This window comes from Macaca fascicularis, chromosome 2, assembly GCF_037993035.2.
Source record: "Macaca fascicularis isolate 582-1 chromosome 2, T2T-MFA8v1.1".
Lineage (NCBI taxonomy): Eukaryota > Metazoa > Chordata > Mammalia > Primates > Cercopithecidae > Macaca > Macaca fascicularis.
Window position 1 is genome coordinate 41,630,836 of NC_088376.1, and position 18,039 is coordinate 41,648,874.

At 43.0% G+C, this 18,039-nt stretch overlaps 1 protein-coding gene across 4 annotated transcripts in view; it reads right to left on the bottom strand.

The window, feature by feature from the left end:
- PIK3CB (phosphatidylinositol-4,5-bisphosphate 3-kinase catalytic subunit beta) overlaps nt 1–18,039 on the bottom strand; it is a 186,546-nt gene that overhangs the window by 134,374 nt on the left and 34,133 nt on the right. For 3 of the 4 annotated variants that reach the window (XM_005545909.5, XM_065539991.2, XM_065539992.2), the window contains one exon: nt 13,807–13,911. The exons of the other annotated variant lie outside the window; for it this stretch is intronic. The gene's annotated coding sequence lies outside the window, so the exon portion shown is untranslated. The remainder of the gene's footprint in view (nt 1–13,806; nt 13,912–18,039) is intronic. 4 annotated transcript variants of the gene reach the window in all.

Here is an 18,039-nt window from a genome sequence, read left to right on the forward strand (position 1 = left end):
TATTTTTAGTAGAGACTGGGTTTTGCCATGTTGGCCAGGCTGGTCTCAAACTCCTGACCTCAGGTGATCTGCCCCCCTCAGCCTCGCAAAATAATGGGATCACAAGTGCGTGCCACTGTGCCTGGCCCAAAAAAATTATTTAATTAGCCAGGTGAGGGGGTGCACACCTAGGGTCCCAGCTACTCAGGAGGCTGAAGTAAAAGAGGATCACTTGATGCCAGGCAGTCGAGGCTACAAAGAGCCATGTTTGTGCCACTGCACTCTAGCCTGGGTGAAAGAGCGAGACACTGTCTCAAAAAAATTAAAGTTTTAAAAAGCAATTCCTATTACCCAACTTTGGTTACAAAACTATCAAGACAATTTCCTTGCACTAAACTGCTAACACAGTCCAAATTTATGAATAAATTGATGCAAGCTCTAGCCAACTTTGTTAGATGGTTTAAAATATATTTAAAATTCTTATTTTCCAGAGAAAATGTAGAATATTTTAACAAGTTATATTTCAAAAGCAACTAGTATCATACCAATACATTTGCCTACAACTAAAACTTCAGAATTATTTCATCTCACATTATAAGCTTCCATATGCTATAGGGCCATGATGCAGCTTGTACTCAGGCCTGGATAAAGCCACAGGGCTTTGAAGACCTTGGGTGTGATAAAATGAGAAGACAATGATTAATACTACCTTTAGCATCTCATAATCCTCCCAAATTGAACTGGAACAAGGTGAATGAAGAAACAATGGAAACACTTTGCTTGTGCCTTTTAAATTTAATCAGTAAGGAAGAAGGGTGTGTGTGTGATAAATCTCCTGAGTATAGATCCCTTATCTTATACCTTAGAAACTGAGTCCTACAGAAATATGATGACTATACCAAGGTCACTACAGCAGAGACTAATTTTTTTCTTCCAATTACAGGATTGTGGCCGGGCACTTAGCGGATATACATTCCAACTTCCTGTGCAATTAGAAGTGGCCATGTACTAAGTTCTTTCCAGTGAAATGTTGAGTGGAAATGACCTGTGTTACTTCAGGTTAGGGCTTTTAAGAAAGTTGGTGTGACACTTACACCTTCTCTTTCCTCTTCCACTGGTCATAGTGGAATAGAGGATGACAGAGTCACAAGATGGAAGAAACCACTTGAAAGAGAATCACCTACCAAAGAGGGCCATCCAACTTAACTGTTCCATGAGTGAGAAATAAATGTCTATTCAGTTTGGACCATTATTCATTTTTGGTCTGTTACAGCAATTTGGCCTTCACTAATTTAGTCAAACACATAGTCTAGGTAGCTGCAAGGCCATGATTAAAACCCACATATCCTCCCTCAGTCAGTCCAATATCACTGTGTTTTCCTTATCACCCTTCATCCAAACAGAGCAGAATTATGAAGAGCAGTGGGGGATATCATTAGTGAAGCTACCATTATGACACCAGCAAATCATTCACTCCTGCTGAAGCTCAACAATTTTTATCCTTGTTCATTACTCTGCACAACACATTTCAGAATCCCCTGGCAGAAATGAACGTATCGACAGCTCTCCTCTTCCTCTGTCATCTTCTGATGAGAATTATTTTATTTTCAGAAACAAATGAATAGGTTAAAACATGTTAAATTGAGGCAGATAAAGTCAAGAGGATGATTTTTTTTTTTTAATTTTTTTGAGACAGGGTCCCACTCTGCCACCCAGGCTGGAATGCAGTGGTATAATCATGGTTCACTGTATCGTCGACCTCTGGAGTTCAAATGATCCTCCTATCTCACTTTCCATTACAGGTGCATAGCACCCAGCTAATTTTTTCATTTTCTGTAGAGAAAAGATCTCACTATGTTGCCCAAGCTGGTCTCAAACTCCTGAGCTCAAGTGATTCCCACCCTCCCCGGCCTTGGTTTCCCAAAGTGCTGGGAATACAGGCATGAGCCACGATGGCCCATGAGAGTCATATTTTAACAGAGACAGTGTAAGACAAGAAATCAGCTAGGCAAGGAAAGAAAGACTACATGCAAAGACCTGAGAAACCTTAAGCATTTATGGAATTCAACAAGCAGAGAACAGGGGCAGAATGGTACTGGGGAGGCTGGCTATATGCAGATCCTGGTAGGTCAAATTAAGGTGTTGTTCTTTATGCAAAAGAACAATAGATCCAATGAAGAATGTTAAACACATGGTATAATATTCTAGGAAAATGCTTATCTGGGCCAGGCACAGTGGCTCACGCCTGTAATCCCAACACTTTGGGAGGCAGGCAGATCATCTGAGGTCAGGAGTTTGAGACCAGACTGATCAACAAGGTGAAACCCCATCTCTACTAAAACTGCAAAAATTAGCTGGGTGCGGTGGCATGTGCCTGTAATTCCAGCTACTTGGGAAGCTGAGTGGAGAGAATCACTTGAACACGGGAGGCAGAGGTTGCAATGAGCTAAGATCACGCCACTGCACTCCAGCCGGGCAACAGAGAGAGACTCTGTATCAAAAAACAAAAAAGGAAAATGCTTATCTGAGGATATGACATTCACATGAATGTTGAAGGGGAAAGTTTTCATAGTAACAAAAAACTAGGCATAATCTTAATGTACATTAATAGATCAATAAACAATATTAGTTTACAATAGGAAAAATGAATAAAATACAGCTACATACATCACCATTAATGAACCTCACCAACGTTAAAAGAAACAAAAGAATACATATAGCATGACCACATTTACTGGAGTATACAAAGCAAGACTCCATCTCAAATAAATAAAATAAAATAAAATAAAATAAAAGTAGGCTGGTGCTTCCTTATCTTCCCCAGGTCCCTTCACAGTGTTAAAGAAAATAGTCTCTCCTGGGTGCTCAGAAGCAGCAGAAAGAGAGCTCCAAAAGTTGCTTTAAAAATCTTTCCTTATGGCGATTCCTCAAGGATCTAGAACTAGAAGTACCATATGACCCAGCCATCCCATTACTGGGTATATACCCAAAGGACTATAAATCATGCTGCTATAAAGACACATACACACATATGTTTATTGCAGCACTATTCACAATAGCAAAGACTTGGAATCAACCCAAATGTCCATCAGTGACAGACTGGATTAAGAAAATGTGGCACATATACACCATGGAATACTACGCAACCATAAAAAAGGATGAGTTTGTGTCCTTTGTAGGGACATGGATGCAGCTGGAAACCATCATTCTCAGCAAACTATCGCAAGAACAGAAAACCAAACACCGCATGTTCTCACTCATAGGTGGGAACTGAACAATGAGATCATTTGGACTCAGGAAGGGGAACATCACACACCGGGGCCTATCACGGGGAGAGGGGAGGGGGGAGGGATTGCATTGGGAGTTATACCTGATGTAAATGACGAGTTGACGGGTGCAGCACACCAACATGGCACAAGTATACATATGTAACAAACCTGCACGTTATGCACATGTACCCTAGAACTTAAAGTATAATAAAATATATATATATATATTTCCTTACAAAAATTACAGATTTGTAGTCATGAGCTATATATAATAATCTCTATTCACTAATAATCCTTAAAACTTTGAATAAAAAATTTAGGTCCTTTTTGAAAATAATGTGATTTTTCTATTTTTTTTAAGATGGAGTCTCGCTCTTGTTGCACAGACTAGAGTGCAATGACACGATCTTGGCTCACTGCAATCTCCACCTCCCAGGTTCAAGCCTCAGCCTCCTGAGTAGCTGGGATTACAGGCGCATACCACCATGCCCGGCTAATTTTTTATATTTTTAGTAGAGACAGGGTTTCACCATGTTGGCCAGGCTGGTCTCGAACTCCTGATCTCAGGTGATCCACCCACCTCGGCCTCCCAAAGTGCTGGGATTACAGGAGTAAGCCACTGCACCCGGCCTCTATTTAAATTTTAAATATTATAAGTTTTATAAAATTATACTTAAAATGTACTCTATTATGCATAAAACTGGTAATCTTCCACATAAAACTGTATTTAATAACATATGTGACTATTTAACATGGTTTAAAAAACAGTATTGAGATCAACAAGGCAGCCATTTATATTGCCCTTTATGTACTACTTCCTCTATCATGTGGCAGTCAAAAGGCTAAGTGAAATGCTTGCAGCAAAGAAAACAGTTTTGAAAGGTCATGCTATGCAGACAGCCAGAATTTATTTCACAATATCCTTACTGTCTACGGCAGACTGCATGAGAATCTGACCACAGTTATTTTCTGTGTAAGAGTAAAAAGCACACCACGTTATCAAAGGACAAGAAACTGTTAAGCACTCAACAATATCATCTTTATGAACATTTTTTCTAACTGCATAAACATCCATACATATTAATGAAAAAGAACCCTGAGGCAAAGACAATGAATTGGAGAAAGAGGAACTTGGAAAAACCGGAAGGCAAGTTTAAACTATACCACTCTGTTTACTCATAGTGTTCACATAAGAAGCTCCTATAGCCAGGCGTGGTGGCAGGTGCTTGTAATCCCAGCTACTCAGGAGGCCGAGGCAGGAGAACTGCTTGAACCCAGGAGGCGGATGTTGCGGTAAGCCAAGATCGCACCACCACACTCCAGCCTGGGCAACAGAGCGAGACTCCGTCTCAAAAAAAAAAGAAGAAGCTCCTAAACGAAAACTTTCCAAATTAAGACACATCATTTACCAAGAAAAAAGCCTAATTATAACAATGTTGAAGACATTAAGATCATCTTTCAAAATTTCCATTATCTTAATGACAATTGCACACAAAGTGCAAAGCTTCAAAAACCTCTCTGCGACAGCTGTAATCCCATCACATTTTTTCCCTTTAATAGCTTTTACTGGTTTATCATTCATCTGAATAGGGAACATATTTTTCCAACAGTTAAGGTAGTACGCAATCAATCAGTAAACACCAAAGTGAAAATTTCTCTGGCTCCTTGTAAAATTTCCAAACAGGAGGTTAACAAGTGTATTCTTTTTTTTAAAAAAAAAAAAAGAAAAGAAAATAAAGAAAGAGAAAGAAAGAAAGAAAGAAAGAAAGAGAGAGAGAGAGAGAGAGAGAGAAAGAAAGAAAGAAAGAAAGAAAGAAAGAAAGAAAGAAAGAAAGAAAGAAAGAAAGAAAGAAAGAAAGAAAGAAAGAAAGAAAGAAGGAAAGAAAGAAAGGAAGGAAGAAAGAAAGAAAGAAAAGAAAAAAATCTAGTTTGTTCAATTGCTGTCCTATCCTAAAAGATCAAATTCATGCCTACACACAGCCAAGTAACATAGACACAGTCCCTTAAGCTTATGGCAAAGCATACTTAAGATTTTTTAGGGCCCCAGAATTTTAATTCCTGTGAGAATCTCTCACTAAAATTTAACTAGAAGACAACTTTCTTTCTTTCTTTTTATTTTTGAGACACAATCTTGCTCTGTCACCTAGGCTGGAGTGTAGTGGTGCAATCTTGGCTCACTACAACTTCCGCCTCCCAGGTTCAAATGATTCTTCTGCCTCAGCCTCCCAAGTAGCTGGGACTACAGGCATGCACCAGCACACCTGGCTAATTTTTGTATTTTTAGTGGAGATGGGGTTTCGCCATGTTGGTCAGGCTGCTCTCTAACTCCTGACCTCAGGTGGTCTGTCCACCTTGGCCTCCCAAAGTACTGGGATTACAGGCGTGAGCCACCACGCCTGACCGAAGACAACTTTCTTCACCAGTTCTGACCTTGTAGCAGAGCATAAGGATTTGTGCTACTTCTAAAACTACTAGAAAACAGTGTATGATAAACATTCTTTTAAGGAAATAAACTTAAAACATTCCATTATTCAAAACCACAACTATATTACTGGCTGGGCACGGTGGCTCACGCCTGTAATCCCAGCACTTTGGAAGACCAAGGCAGGCATATCACCTAAGATCAGGAGTCTGAGACCAGCCTGGACAACATGGCAAAACCCTGTCTTTACTAAAAATACAAACATTAGCCAGGCCTGGTAGCACACACCTGTAATCCCAGCTACTTGGGAAGCTGAGGCAGGATAATCGCTTAAACCCGGGAGACTGAGGTTGCAGTGAGCCAAGATCATGCCACTGCACTCAAGCCTGGGTGACAGAGCAAGACTTTGTCTCAAAAAAAAAGTTTTTTGTTTTTTGTTTTTTAAATAAAACCAAACCCAGGCACAGCTGTGGAGAAACTGGAACTCTTGTGTATTGCTGGTGGAAATATAAAATGATATAGCCAGTGTGGAAGACAGCAGGATTGTTCCTCAAAAAATTAAAGCATATGGTGGGTTGTGATGGCTCATGCCTGTAATCCCAGCATGATATTGTTGAGTGCCTACTGTTTCTGGTCCTTTGGAGGCCAAGGCAGGCAGACAGCTTGAGCCAGGTGTTCAAGACCAGCCTGGGCAACGTGGCAAAACACCATCTCTATTAAAAATACAAAAAATTAGCCAGGTGTGATGGTGGGCACCTATAGTCTCAGCTACTCAGGAAGCTGAGGTGGGAGGATCACTTGAGCATGGGAGGTGGAGGTTGCAGTGAACTATGATTGCACCACTATACTCTAGCCTGGTTGACAGAGTGAGACCCTATCTCGAAAAAAACAAAAAGAAAAATTAAAGCATATGATCCAATATGATCTAATAATCCCACTTCTGGTGATGTATGCAAAAGAAATGAAAGCAGGGATTCACTCAGATTTGTACACCAGTGCTCACAGCAGCACTGGTCACAACAGTCAAAAGGTAGAAACAGCACCAGTGTCACCATCAACAGAGGTATAGACAAAAAAAAATATGGTGTGTACATACAATGGAATATTATTCAGCCTTTTTTTTTTTTTTTTTTTTTTTGAGACAGAGTCTCTCTCTGTCGCCAGGCTGGAGTATGGTGGCGTGATCTCAGCTCACTGCAACCTCCACCTCCTGGGTTCAGGAGCTTATCCTCACTCAGTCTCCCGAATAGCAGGGACTACAGGCGCAGGCCACCACACCCAGCTAACTTCCATATTTTTAGTAGAGACGGGGTTTCACCATGTTGGCCAGGCTGGTCTCGAACTCCTGACCTCGTGATCCACCTGCCTGGGCCTCCCAAAGTGCTGGGATTACAGGCGTGAGCCACCGGGCCCGGCCTATTCAGCCTTTAAAAGGAATGAAATTCTACTACATACTACAATATGAATGAACCTTAAAAACATAATGCCAAGTATAATAAGTCAGAAAAAAAAGGACAAATATTCTATGAGTCCACTTACACAAGGCACCTGAAGCAGAGTAGTCTAATTCACAGAGACAGAAAATAAAACAGTGGTTTCTCAGGAACTAAAGAAGAGGGGGCAATGAGAACTTATTATTTAATGGGTATAGAGTTTGGTTAGGGATGATGAAAAAGTTCTAGAGATGGACAGGGGTGATGTACTTTTGTGAATGTACTGAATTATACACTTAAAAGCGGTTACATTTTCCCCAGGTGCAGTGACTCACACCTATAAGCCTAGCATTTTGTGAGGCCAAGGTGGGCAGATTGCTTGAGCTCAGGAGTTCGAGGCCAGCCTGAGAAACAGGGCAAAAACCTGTCCTCGTTTTAAAAAAAAAAAAAGCAAAATGGTAAATGTTATATTGTGTATACTTCACTTTTTTTTTTTCCCCAAAAAAACCCTGAGGCCAGGCACAATGGTTCATGCCTGTAAGCCCAGCACCTTGGGAGGGCAAAACCGGCGGATCACAAGGTCAGGAGATGGAGACCATCCCAGCTAACACAGTGAAACCCCGTCTCTACTAAAAAAAAAAAAAAAAAATAGCCAGGCGTGGTGGCAGGCGCCTGTAGTCCCAGCTACTTGGGAGGCTGAGGCAGGAGAATGGCGTGAACCCATGCATGAAGCAGAGCTTGCAGTGAGCCGAGATTGCGCCACTGCACTCCAGCCTGGGCGACAGAGCAAGACTCCGTCTCAAAAAAACAAAAAACAAAAAACAAAACAAAAGAAAAAACTCTGAGTCCCAGCTACTCAGGAGGCAGGAGAATCACTTGAACCTGTGAGGCAGAGGTTGCAGTAAGCTGAGATCACACCACTGCACTCCAGCCTGGGCAACAGAGTGAGACTCCTCCTCAAAAACAAAACAAAACAAAACAAAACGAAAAACCTGAAGCCAAATAAACTTGTCCATTATGAACTTACAGGCCCTCTGTGCCTCCAACTCACCTTTTTCTACTCTTCCTACCTCCTTGCAGTGTTCAAAAATCTGTTTTATGGTACACCCTCTTCTCTCATCTTCACTTTCAGATACTTCAAACATCTGACCTCATCATTGGGTTTTTTTTTTTTTTTGAGACATCTCGCTCTGTCACCCAGGCTAGAGTGCAGTGGTGCAATCTCGGCTCACTGCAACCTCCACCTCTCAGGCTCAAGCAATCCTCCAGCCTCAGTCTCTCGAGTAGCTGGGACTACAGGCATGCACCGCCACACCTAACTAATTTTTACATTTTTTGTGGAGATGGGGTTTTGCCATGTTGCCCAGACTGGTCTGGAACTCAAGTGATCTGCCCACCTCAGCCTCCCCAACTGTTGGGATTACAGGCGTGAGCCACTGTACCTGGCGGCCTCACAGTTCTTCAGCCTCAAGTTATACCTCTCAGCCACAGCTTGACCTTTCACCTCCCACCTCACTCCTGGATCTGCAGCTCCACCATCACACAGAAGAAAAACCAAAGGCCTGACTCTGGTCTACAACCTGACTCAAGCCTCTACCACATTCACTACGATGATGTCAGCTCCTACTACCTCCACCCTCACTTACTTCAGTGCAGTCCCACTGGCCCTTGTGCAGCTCATAAAACACATCAAGCACGTCCAGCCTCGAACACTTTGTATTTAAGTTCCCTCAGTCTCAAATGCCCCCCCCACCCTATTCAAAATACCCAGAGGGCCTGCTCCCTCACTTCATTTAGAGCTGTCAACTCAAATGTCACCTAATCAGAGAGGTCTTCCCTAACTTCACCTTAGTAAACGTACCCCTCCTTCAATGTCTACCTTTCCCTAATATATTTCCATACCTTCATGACAATAGCAAACAAGGTATAAATCTTCAAAATAGCACTTATCACCACCCAACATATTATATAGTAGGCCCTCCATATCTGTGTGTTCTGTATCAGTGGGTGCCACATCCGTGAATTCAACCAACTATGAATTGAAAATATTGGATGGGGGCCAGGCATGGTGGTGCATGCCTGTAATCCCAGCTACTCTGGAGGCTGAGGCAGGAGAATCGCTTGAACCAGGGAGGTGGAAGTTGCAGTGAGCTGAGATTGCGCCACTGCACTCCAGCCTGGGCAACAAAAAATTTTAAAAACAAAAGAAAATACTGGATCAGGTAATGGTTCTGTTGTGCCTGTACTAAACATGTACAGACTTTTTTCTATTATCATTATTCCCTAAATAATACAGTAACACCTATTCAAAGGCATTTACACTGTATCAGGTATTATAATTTTTTTTCATTTTCCAGGTTACCATTGAGATAATTTTTGTTTTTTGAGATGGGGTCTCGCTCTGTTGCCCAGGCTGAAGTGCAGTGGTGGCATCTGGGCTCACTGCAGCCTCGGCCTCCTGGGCTCAAGCAATCCTCCCACTTCAGCCTCCCAAGTAAGCAAGACTGCAGGCATTCACCACCATGCCTGCCTAATTACAGGTGTGAGCCACTGTACTTAGCTTGCATGTAGTTTAAATATTAAAGAGAGTGATTACGTTTTTACTCAGAAGAGGTAAGAGGTTTGACTCAGATCAAAGACATAGGTAGAGGGTTTAGCTCTTATCAGAGTAGCAATCTTTCTGCTTAGAAACTAGAGGACTGGAAGAGAGGATATACTAAGGAATTTTTAGGCAAAGAGGAAGAAGTTGTAGGATTTCTTTTCTCCTTCTCTTTCTCTCTCCCTCCCCTCCAACAGGGTCATACCTCTGTTGCCCAGACTGGAGTGCAGTGGTGCAATTATAGCTTGCTACAACCTTGAACTCCAGGGCTCGTGAAATCTTCCCACTTCAGCTTCCTGAGTAGCCAATACTGCAGGTGTGTGCCACCACACCCAGCTAAGTGTAGGATTTCCTATCTTACTTTTTTAATAATGTAGGGATTGAGGTTATCTGTTCGGCATATAGTTAATTAGTGGTGAGGTTGGGATCCTGGGAGAAGAAAGCATTTAGGAAAAACATTGTAGGGCAGCTACCAAATTCACCAAATATTTACTGACCACCTGCATTGTGCCAGGCACTCTTGTAGACAAGATTAGTGTCCTTGTGGAGCTAATCACTGGAGTGAACAAAAACAATACTAAATTGTAATGTGATATGAAAAGAATTAAAATATGGCAGTTGACAGTGACTGGTTGTCTTCTACTGAGGAGGTGACATTAAGATCTGAAAGACAAGAATTTAGCCAAGCTAAAAGAAAATCAAGCTATGTAAGTTTAAACCTCGCCAGGCGTGGTGGCTCCCGCGTGTAATCCTAGCACTTTGGGAGGCCAAGGTGGGCTGATCACGTGAGGTCAGGAGTTTGAGACCACCCCGCCAACATGGTGAAACCCCGTCTCTACTAAAAATACACAAATTAGCTAAGCATGACGGCACATGCCTATAATCCCAGCTACTCGGGAGACTGAGGCAGGAGAACTGCTTGAATCTGGGAGGCGGAGGTTGCAGTGAGCCGAGACCGCACCACTGCACTCTAGCCTAGGTGTCACAGCGAGACTCTGTCTCAAAAAAAAAGTTTAAACCTCAAAGTGGAAATGAGCTGATTGTGTTTGAGGAATGGAAAGAATTTCAGTGTTTCTGCAATAAGGTGGATGAGGACCATAGTGTCATGAGATGAGATTAAAGAATTTGACTGGGCACAGTGGCTCACATCTGTAATCCCAGCACTTTGGGAAGCCAAAGCAGGAGGATCACTTGAGGCTGGGAGTTTGAAACCCGCCTGAGCAACATACTGAGACCCCATCTCTTAAAAAAATTTCATATTGAAGTAGGCAGAGCCAGGCCACGTAGTATTCTGTGGCTGTGGTAAGGTGTTTAGACTCTAAGTCTTTTGAGGTTTTTTTTTTTTTAGACAGAGTTTCACTCTTGTTGCCCAGGCTGGAATGCAATGCTGCGATCTCAGCTTACTGCAACCTCCGCCCCCCAGGTTCAAGTGATTCTTCTGCCTCAGCCTCCTAAGTAGCTAGGATTACAGGCACCCACCACCATGCCCAGCTAATTTTTTGTATTATTAGTAGAGATCAGGTTTCACCGTATTGGCCAGGCTGGTCTCTAACTCCAGACCTCAGGTGATCCACCTGCCTTGGCATCCCAAAGTGCTGGGATTACAGGCGTAAGCCACCGCACCTGGCATCTTGTGAGTTTTTTGTTTTTTTTTTTTAAAGATGGAGTCTCGCTCTGTCTCCCAGGCTAGAGTGCAGTGGTGCGATCTCGGCTCACTGCAATCTCCGTCTCCCGGGTTCACGCCATTCTCCTGCCTCTGCCTCCCATGTAGCTGGGACTACAGGCGCCCGCCACCACGCCCGGCCAACTTTTGTATGTTGTTTAGTAGAGATGGGGTTTCACCGTGTTAAGCCAGCATGGTCTCGATCTCCTGACCTCATGATCTGCCCGCCTCGGCCTCCCAAAGTGCTGGGATTACAGGCGTGAGCCACCATGCCCGGCCATCTTGTAAATTTTTAAGCATAAAAGTGATATGATATGATATATGCCTTAGAGTCCTCTGTTTTATTGAAGATGAATTACAGGTGCAGAATCGAAGCACAAAGGTCAATTAAGAGGCTGTTGCAACTGACCAGGCCAGAGACGACGGTGGAGAAACTTAATATGATTGCTGAGCAATAGTAAAGGCCTAGTTTGAGATAAGCTAGCATGACATGGCAGGCAGTATGAATTTAGCTAGCATAACCTTTTAGGTAAACATGAGAAATTTGACACTGGTAGTTGAAATAACTGTCTATGAGATGCAGGATTGATAAAGGGTATGCATCAAGGCACTGGAGACCATTATAGATTGAATACATATTTACTGAGCATCTACTAATATACCAAGAACTCTGCTACCTGCTAGGGTTACAACAGTGAACAAAAACAGAGGTCCATTTCTCATGGAGTTGATATTCTAATGAGGACAGAGAAGATAAACAATAAATATATAGTCACCTGTGGTATCTGTGGGGAATTGTTTCCAGGACCCTTGTGGATACCAAAATCCAGAAATGCTCAAGTTCCTGATATAAAATTGTATAGTCTTTGCATACAACCTATGCATACCTTCTTGTATACTTTAAATCACCTCTTGCTGGGTGAGCATGGTGGTTTACACCTGCAATCCCATCAGGAGGCTGAGGCAGGAGGATCACTTGAGCCCAGAAGTGATCGCATCACTGGACTCCAGCCTGAGTGATAGACTGAGACCCCATTTTCCTAAAAAAAAAAAACTATCTCGGCCGGGCTCACGCCTGTAATCCCAGCACTTTGGGAGGCCAAGGCGGGCAGATCACCTGAGGTCAGGAGTTCGAGACCAGCCTGGTCAACATGGTAAAACCCTGTCTCTACTAAAAATACAAAATTAGCGGAGCATAGTGGTGGCCGCCTGTAATCCCAGCTACTTGGGAGGCTGAGGCAGGAGAATCACTTGAACCCGGGAGGTGGAGGTTGCAGTGTGCCAAGGTTATGGTACAGCACTCCAGCCTAGGTGACAGAGCATGAGACTCTGTCTTAAAAAAAAAAGGCCCGGCACAGTGGCCCATGCCTGTAATCCCAGCACTTTGGGAGGCTGAGGCGGGCAGATCACCTGAGGTCAGCAGGTCGAGACCAGCCTGGCCAACATGGTGAAACTCCGTCTCTACTAAAAATACAAAAATTAGCCGACATGATGGCACATGCCTATAATCCCAGCTACTTGGGAGGCTGAGGCTGGAGAATCACTTGAACATGGGAGGCAGACGTTGCAGTGAGCCGAGATCATGCCACTGCACTCCAGCCTACATGACAGAGCAAGACTCTGTCTCAAAAAAATAAAAATAAAAATAATTGGGCATTAATTGATCTATAGGAGATTTGAACCAGATATATGGTTACCCTAACTATAACTCCAGTGCTTAAGGAAGTGATGGCTGCAGCTATATCACATATGGGTTTAATAAATAAATTAGCTAAAATATTCAGATTTTATCACCTCCTCTTTACTCTTCACTCCATTGCAAGCTGATTTTCAGCCATAAACAGCACCCTGAAATGGTCCCTGCTGGGATCATCAATGAATTCCTAAATGCCAAATCCAAAAGTTTCTTCAGTTCTCAACTAACCTGCCTAAAGAGCTTTCAACACTACTGACCCTCCTCTCTGCTTCATGAAGCTCTGTTCTTAACTCTGTAGGAAACACAATCCTCCATAACAGACTATCTTCAAACAAGACCTAGCATCCCCCCACTCCCACTCCCTACCATATAGGTTAACTAAAAGTTATAATCTGCTGGGAGCAGTGGCTCATGCCTGTAATCCTAGCACTTTGGGAGGCCAAGGTGGGCGGATCACTTGAGGTCAGGAGTTCAAGACCAGCCTGGCCAACAAGGTGAAACCCCATCTCTACTAAAAATACAAAAAAAATTTGCCAGGCATTGTGGCATGTGCCTGTAATCCCAGCTACTCAGGAAGCTGAGGCAGGAGAATTGCTTGAAACCAGGAGACAGAGGTTGCAGTGAGCCGAGATTATACCACTGCACTCTAGCCTGGGCAACACAGCAAGACTCCACCTCAAAAAAAAAAAAGATTTATACTCTAACCAATATATAAATAATTACAAATACAAAATTGGATACTTACCTAAGAATGATCACCCCCATTTCAGTCTTTCAGGAAAACAGATGACATTACTTATTTTTTAAAAGTGACGTTTTCATGGAAGACTTTTTCCAGTTAAAACATACACTACAAAAAAGGTTGAAGACAAAAGTATTAATCTAAATGGGCTAAATTAATTCAGGTAAATTTTATTACTTATATATGTAATCGCTTGTTAATGCTACACTTTTTAAAATATGTAGGTTGAAGATCTAATGAGGTTGAAGATCTTTGCTCTCAGATTTTGGCCATTTTCTTATTGGATTGGATTTTTCTAATTATTAGGCTTTATATATTCAGGACCAGGACAGACAACATAATTTGCAGAGCACAGTGCAAAATAAAAATGTGAGGCCTTTTCACCAAGATGGCACCAAAGAGAAAAAAGAAGCCCTGCCCCTCCCAAAGCTGAAGCCAAAACAAAGGCTTCAAAAGCCAAAAACACACTGCTGAAAGATATCTGCATGCTACCCACCTTCAGGCTGCCCCAAGACACTGCAGCCAAAATATCCTAGGAAGAGCACTCCCAAGAAAAACAGGCTTAACCCTGACCAATGAGAAGACGGAAGACCACACCACACTTGCATTAGTTGTGTATGTCAAAGCCAACAAGCGCCAGATCAAACAAGCTGTGAAGAAGCTCTAGGACACTGACATGGCCCAGGTCAACACAGGATCGGATCTGACAGAGAGAAGGCATATGTTCAACAGATTCCTGACTATGATGCTTTGAATGTTGCCAACAAAACTGGAATAACCTAAACTGAGTTCAGCTGGCAAATTCCAAATATAAATTTTTCACCATAAAAATATTTTAAAATAAGTAAATAAAAATGTTGGACTACTTTTTCAAAAATTAAGAATTTCAAGACAGTGACAGCTTACCAATAAACTAAGCACAGGAACCATCTAAATGAGGGGTCCTGCGTGACTGCACAGATTGCACACCCATGAAGCCAGCCCTGGTTAGGACACTAATTCCCTATTACATATATTACAATTATTTTTCCCAAAATGTGCGCCATGTTTTCACTTTCTTTAAGGTGTCTTTTGATGAAGATGAATTTTTTAAATGAGAGGAACATTATAAAACAAATTTCAGAACAATTTCAAAGTACATTAAGCTGATTGTTTTTCCAAAAGTAAGAAAATTGGTGAACTCAAAAATAACAAACTTGTTTATTCAGGATGTTGATAGCGGCGGAGACTATGAATGTGTCGGTATGGTTATGACTGTGTAGGGTAATGGGTGTATGTGAAAACTCTCTGTACCCCTGCTCAACTTTGCTGTGAACCTAAAACTACTCCTAAAAATAAAATCCAGGGCCAGGAGTGGAGGCATGTGCCTGTGATCCAGTTACTCAGAGGCCAAGGTGGAAAGACCACTTGAATCCAGGAGGCCCAGGTTGCAGTGAATCAAGATCGCACCACTGCACTCCAGCCTGGGCAACAGAAATAGACTCTGTCTCAAAAAAAAAAAAAAAAGAAAGAAAAAGAAAAAGAAAAAGAAAAAAAAAAATCCTATATACTCTATGGAAAGATTGTCTGTGTAAATCTCTACTCTTAAGTGAAAAACACATTGTGCAAGGGGGAAGGTGGGAAAACCAATTTGCGAAATAACAGCTATAATATGCTACCTTTGAGATTGGTGGATTGTAGGGTAAAGATAGAAAGAAACAAGAATCTGGCCGGGCGCGGTGGCTCAAGCCTGTAATCCCAGCACTTTGGGAGGCCGAGATGGGCGGATCACGAGGTCAGGAGATCGAGACCATCCTGGCTAACACGGTGAAACCCCGTCTCTACTAAGAAATACAAAAAAATAGCCGGGCGAGGTGGCGGGCGCCTGTAGTCCCAGCTACTCCGGAGGCTGAGGCCGGAGAATGGCGTGAACCCGGGAGGCGGAGCTTGCAGTGAGCTGAGATCCGGCCACTGCACTCCAGCCTGGGCTACAGAGCGAGACTCCGTCTCAAAAAAAAAAAAAAAAAGAAAGAAACAAGAATCTGTAGTTATTTATTTATCTGTCTGTTTTTGTTTTTGTTTTTGAGACAGCCTGTTGCCCATGCTGGAGTGTGGTGGCACAATAGCGGCTCACTGCACCCTAGACCTCCCTGGCCTCAGATGATCCTCCAGTTCAGCCTCCCAAGTAGCTGGGACTACAGAGGCACACCACCACGCCCGGCTAATTTTTGTATTTTTTGTAGAGACGGTTTCACCACGTTGCCCAGACTGGTCTTGAACTCCTGGGATCAAGTGATCCACCTGCCTCGGCCTCCCAAAGTTCTGAGATTACATGCCCAAGCCATTGTACCTGGCCAGAATCTGTATTTTGGGGGGGTTTTTTTTTCTTTCTTTTTTTTTTTTTTTTGAGACAGAGTCTCGCTCTGTCACCCAGGCTGGAGTGCAGTGGCACAATATCGGCTCACTGCAAGCTCCGCCTCCCGGGTTCACGCCATTCTCCTGCCTCAGCCTCCCGAGTAGCTGGGACTACAGGCGCCTGCCACCACGCCCGGCTAATTTTTTGTATTTTCAGTAGAGACGGAGTTTCACCGTGTTAGCCAGGATGGTCTCGATCTCCTGAACTCATGATCCACCCACCTTGGCCTCCCAAAGTGCTGAGATTACAGGCGTGAACCACCGTGCCCCGCCTTTTTTTTCTTTTTTTTTTTGAGACGGAGTCTAACTCTGTTGCCCATGCAGGAGTGCAGTGGCATGATCTCGGCTCCTGCAACCTCTGCCTCCCAGGTTCAAGCGATTCTCCTGTCTCAGTCTCCCAAGTAGCTAGGATTACAGACGCGCAACACCAAGCCCGGCTAATTTTTGTATTTTTAGTAAAGACAGGGTTTCACCATGTTGGTCAGGCTGGTCTTGAACTCCTGACCTCGTGATCCACCCACCTCAGCCTCCCAAAGTGCTGGGATTACAGGCGTGAGCCACTGCGCTGGGCCCAGAATCTGTATTTTTATTGTCTTTATTTATATAAAGAAACTCTAGAAGGTTACATGAGAAACTGAACAATAGTTTCCTGGGTGGGGTGGAGTGTTGGAGGAATGGTGTGAATAGAAACAGGGCAGCTGAGGGATATAGGTGGGAGAGAGATTTTCCACTGTTTTTTTGTATTTAGAAGTATTTATAACTCCAGGATAATCTATTACTACAATACACAGATTAGTAAATAAATGAACCAAAATAGGGCCTAAATACTATCAACACAAACACACAATAACAGGGCCTATTCTTTTACTATCTCTGGAACTAAGACCTTAGCACTGCCCACCTCACTAAAGTCATCAACCCAAGATCTCTAACACTAGTCCCCTTGAAAAAGGATATTTTCTCCATAATTCCATGTTGCTTCTCTCAGGGTCAGTGTCAACTTTTTCTCCTCTAGCTATACAAATCCTCCTGTCTCTTCTGAACAAAAGCCTCACCAAGCCAGGCACAGAGATGTAAGCCTGTAATCCAGTTACTTGGGAGGCCAGAGGATCACTTGCGCCCATAAATTCAAGACAACATGGCGAAACCCAATCTCTACTAAAAATACAAAAATTAGCTGGGCACGGTGGCATATGTCTATAATCCCAGCTACTCAGGACGCTGAGGCTATGCTGTTCCAACACCCTCCAAATCTGCGTCTCTACTTCAAATCTTACCTTTTTTTTTTTTTTTTTTTGAGTCTCACTGTCGCCCAGGCTAGAGTGCAGTGGTGCGATCTCAGCTTACTGCAACCTCTGCCTCCCAGGTTCAAGCAATTCTCCTCCCAAGAGGCTGGGATTACAGGTGCCTGCTACCACACCCAGCTACTTTTTTTGTGTGTTTTTAGTAGAGATGGGGTTTCACCATATTGGCCAGGCTGGTCTTGAACTCCTGACCTTGTGATAGGCCCACCTTGGCCTCCCAAGTCAAATCTTACCTCTCTACAATTAATGCGCACCATATCAACCAGAATGTACCTTGTACAGCATAAATCAGATCACCAGAGTGATCTGCTTAAAACCTTCCAAAGGCTTCCTGCTGTAACCCTACCTGCATTACAACTATGAACTACTAAGACCCTACATGATATTAAAAATGACCTACCCTATATGAACTGGTATCTGTCTACAACTAACCTCATCTTTTTTCTTGTTTTTTTGTTTGTTTTTGAGACAGTGTCTTGCTCTGTCACCCAGCCTGTTGTGCCGCGGCACGATCACTGTTCACTGCAGCCTCAACCTC